Here is a 4,550-nt window from a genome sequence, read left to right as displayed (position 1 = left end):
GGTTAACCAGTTTAGGACTCAATTAGAAATGTGATCCCAGGAACTACATACAAATTATTATAATTACGGTGACAGGAAATAGCACTCCTAGGAGATGGTAGGAGGCAGAAATTTAAAAGGGGAATATATTATTTAAAAGTCAGGCAGCTTGTCTTTGCGGCCCTAAGAGTTGAATTGGGAAAATTAAAGATCTCAGATCATAAAACTACCAGCAGAATGAAGTACTAAGCTAATCCACTCAGCAGAAAGCAGTTCGCCACCGTAATTGGAAACACAGGCTTGTGGTTACTTAATAGAAGTGAACATTTCATCATGTCAGGGCCAGTGTGTGCCGTAGATTTAGCATACCATCTCTAACATATTTTGCAACTTGGACAATTAATTCCACACCTGTACCGTCCCATATCCAGCTTTATAAAACATGTCCTCCCCATAAAAATAAATGTGTGTGGCAAATAGCCCTCTGTCTTGTTTGCCAAAAAAACAGATTACTATCAGGAAGGCCGAATTATCACCTGCTGTCAACAAACAGATTACCCAAGTTAAGGTCATTACCATCGCTGTCATTATCTTACATATTAAAGCTGTTATGGATGAATGTAGGGACGAAATGCACCGACTTGAATTTATCTGGGGCTTCTGTTAGACTTTTTTGAACTTCATTCTGCATGCTTGTAGGACTGTGAATTAAAACTATCCGTGCAGCCCTACTTTTTTTTTTTTTTAAGAGAAACTGCCTCTTTAAATGAAGAATTTTTTCCTTGCTGCTAAAGGTTTTAGATTAACTCAGCATCCCGTGAACCTTTTCATGTTGTCATCTCCTGACATTTTTCTCTCTGGATTTTTAGAAATATAATACGAGATAAAAATACACTTGGAGGTGAAACAGCAAGAGGTGGAGATAACAAGGGTATTTATTTAGTTTACTCTCCTGCCTTTATTTTTCCCTTATTATGGATGTAATTTATGCTCCTGCTCTTTTTTAACCTCCGAAGTCTGTTTCAGTTAACTTTGATTTCCACGATTCCAGTTTATTTAATTAAACTACTTGAAGACTCTTGCCCACCCCCATTTAAATGGAACATGACCGAGGAGAGAGTGAATATAAACATCTTTGCATGGCTGATACGTTGAAAAATGCATGACCACTTAAATGTCACAACTCGGTGAAGCATTTCGTTCTCGTTCTAGTGCTACTGAATTTTAAGGACGAGCTGGAATTTTGCATCCGTAGCTTGGCTAAAATCAGGTAGCGCCATGCTCTTGAGCTCAGGCCGATCTCCATGATGAGTGTGTTGTTGAGAGCTCAAAGAGTTTCTCCCTCCGCTCTCCTCCCCGCCCTCCTCCCTGCCTTCTTTCTTTTCTTCTTCCCTTTGGCAAATAGCCAGGGCTGTGGGCATGACAGATGTAAGGCCAGCTTTGGGCTGAGACAGCCGAGTCCGTATTCAGGGCAGCTGTCCCACCTCCCACATCCTCCAGGGCCTGTTACCGAGGATGGCTCCGGTTCCGCCAGGTCCAGCGAGCCCTGGGAATTAATTTTGTTCTGGGTGGTGTGGCTCTTCCTGACCAGACTGCTCATTTACTTGCTCTTCAGCAGTCAGGCCGCGGTAGCAGTGACTCCGAGAATGAGGTAAGGTCTAATTCAGATGTCCTACCAGCAGGATCCCACAGGCAGAAAGGGGCAGGGGAATACAAATCTGAAAGGGAACTGAAAGGACACAGAAACAATGAGGTTGTTACGAGACAAAGTAAACGAGAGCTGGAGGAGGAGCAGAAAGGAGCAGAAAGGCCGGGGAATGGGTCTGGAAACTACCATTTCCTGAGCACCTGCTAGGGGCCAGGCACTCAGGTGACTACAGGGACCCGGCAGGGAGGGACGCGGGTGGGGACGGGGTGGGAGGGGTGTCACCCTGTCGGCTGGTCACAGCCTCCTTAGTTCCCAGAGTGTCTCTCTAATCAACCAGTGCTGTTTCTAATAAGCAGGAATTTGTATGTTGTGAACCGGGAAATCTATGCTGCTCGGCAGAGGCAGGTGCCTCCTCAGCTCCCATCCATCGTGGCCAGGTAGGAGAGCATGAGGAGCGATGAGCTCCGAGTGTTCAAGAGAAGAGAGTGTTCCAGGTGTGTGTGTGTGTGTGTGTGTGTGTGTGTGTGAAATCTCCTGATTTTTCAGCGTTGGCAACAAAACAAAAAACTTTAAAAATTAAATAACGCCACCTTCGAGATGAGTGAGTGGAGCTGGTGGCTTAGTGAGTGGAGCTGGAGCTTGTGGGCTTGGCCAGACTCACTCTCAGCCCAGCCCCACAGGCGGGTACGCTCTTCCCTTTCACAGGAATCAAAGGAATTAAATAAATGACAGTGCACTTGGAAGAACGTGGCTTCAGCACGTCTCTCCTGGGCACCTACTACGTGCCAAGGGCCACATGGTTCCTGGTGGGAAGATGGAAGCACCTGTCCGGCACATACTTCTGGTCTACCTCGGGATACTGGAGGAACGCGTGCAAGCGAAGGCACCACCGCAGTCTTTCAATAACTGTGCTGAACAACAACAAGGCCTTCCGGGATTAATGGTCAAGTGAATGGCACGGATGATCACCGTTAGAGGAACTCCTAGGAGGGAGAGAGATCTCTCTTTGGGCTTGATAGAGAGGAAAGCATTTGAACAGGGATCAGAAGGTTTGGAATATTCTCCACAACAGGGTGGATGAGGAGAAGAGAAAGAGCGCGAGACGGAGGCAGCTTCTGTTTTTAGAAGAAATCCTTCCGAGGTAGAAACATCTCCTTGGAGGTATGGGATTTGACCCAGAGGGTTGGGTCACTTGCCCATGACGGGACAGTACGTTCACGGCAATTCCAGGCCTAGAACTTCATGGGGCTGTTTGCACAAATAGGTCGTTTTGTTGGACTCTATCTTGGATCTTTAGCAGACAAAGAGCAGGATGGTTATAACTGGAATCTTCCACTGTGACCACAGAGTGCCTATGCCTGCTGGTGAGATGCTTTCTAATGCTGTCTTAATTTTTTCCTATTTTCTTCTGAAAATCTTTTTTTTTTTCTTCAAGTGAAAGCAGTTGTGGTAGCACCTGGGTGGCAGCCACATAGTTCCCAGGTATGAGAGTCTGCCCAATACCAGTTGGACATTTATACATCATCACCGGGGGCTGCTTTAATGACTTGTAGCCTTGAATCTGGGAGATGTTAAAGAGATGATAGGAAAAAAAATTACATCAAGTGCAGAGAGAGAATGGAAGGCAGCATCCAGACAACTCACTGGCTTGCGTGAAGAGTCCTAGCTGCTCCGGAGAGTGGTGATTTTCAAACTCGATTTTATTAACTACAAAGCCCTGTGCTCAACTGAACTTCTCACACAAAAAATCCCCAAGTTTAAAACAGATGAAAATGGTCCTCCCACGTCCTCTGTACCTAAGCCTTCCCTCAGGGTGCCTCGTTCAGCCCTAGGAGTTGGATACCCTAGAATCCTGGAATCAGTTCTCTCCGAGAATGAGAAGGATGGATGAGAATGAGAGGTGGGGGAGGACAAGCGGTCTTCGCCTGTTCTCGCCCAACTACAGCTCGTCTACCCAGGGGGTGTGCAAGGGCAGCGGGAGGAGGGAAGAAGATATTAGGATTTCCGTGTCCTTTTTCTTTTGTGTCACATCCTCTTCGGGTTCTTCTTGGCTTTATATGTTATCATGCATGTAATATATTAGTGCGGTAGAAGTAATTTATAATGAAGTCATATCACATTGTGTTGTAAATTAGAAAATATCCTGGGGGTATGTGCTCAAGTTTATTTTTAGTTTTACTCACGAGGTAAGGATCAGAACTGTTTGGAGACCGCTGTCCTGGATTATGACTTTCAAATGCTATTTTTTTAAAATAAAGATTGTATTTGTTTTTAAGTCATCCCCACCTCCAACACAGGGGTTGAACCCACAACCTCGAGATCAGGAGTCACATGCTCTACTGACTGAGCCAGCCAGGCGCCCCTGGACTATGACTTTCAACTTCTAGGATTTCAGTGCTTTTCTCCAAAAGGACTTGGATCCCACCATGAGAGAAACAAGAAACCCATGGGACGCCTGGGTGGCTCAGTGGTTGAGCATCTGCCTTCGGCTTAGGTTGTGATCCGGGGTCCTGGGATCGAGTCCTGCATTGGGCTCCCTGTGAGGAACCTGCTTCTCCCTCTGTCTGGCCCATGAATAAATAACTAAAATCTTAAAACACACACAGATACACACACACGCAAACCCCAAGAAGCCCAGCTTGCCCAAGAAGAGAGTTTGACCGCTCACATGCATTCTATAATTTGTCATTTATGGCAGGGTTTGAGGACATCAACATTGCAGTGGTATTTTTGAGAGGAAATTTTTATCACTGTAGCTCCAAAACACATCACAAACAGAAACAATAATTTCATTACTAGCTGAAAATTGTAATAATGCTGTTGAATATAAATTTCACTGCTGTGGTAATTCTGAAATACAAGGATGATGAATAAAAAATTGCAGCAGTATTATTGGGAATAAACTTTATTGCCGTGAGTAAGA

At 45.2% G+C, this 4,550-nt stretch overlaps 1 long non-coding RNA gene across 1 annotated transcript; it reads left to right on the top strand.

The window, feature by feature from the left end:
* The first annotated feature begins 1,554 nt into the window (after nt 1-1,554).
* On the top strand, nt 1,555-2,859 carry LOC129510255 (uncharacterized). The gene is made up of 3 exons (XR_008664552.1): nt 1,555-1,630; nt 1,984-2,064; nt 2,333-2,859. It is a non-coding gene; the product is annotated as an uncharacterized LOC129510255 (long non-coding RNA).
* Nucleotides 2,860-4,550: the final 1,691 nt, after the last annotated feature.

The sequence above is a fragment of the Nyctereutes procyonoides genome, unplaced genomic scaffold, assembly GCF_905146905.1.
Source record: "Nyctereutes procyonoides isolate TBG_1078 unplaced genomic scaffold, NYPRO_anot_genome, whole genome shotgun sequence".
In the NCBI taxonomy this organism is placed as follows: Eukaryota; Metazoa; Chordata; class Mammalia; order Carnivora; family Canidae; genus Nyctereutes; species Nyctereutes procyonoides.
The sequence above is the reverse complement of the archived record's forward strand: the minus strand, read 5'-3'. Positions and strand labels throughout refer to the sequence as shown.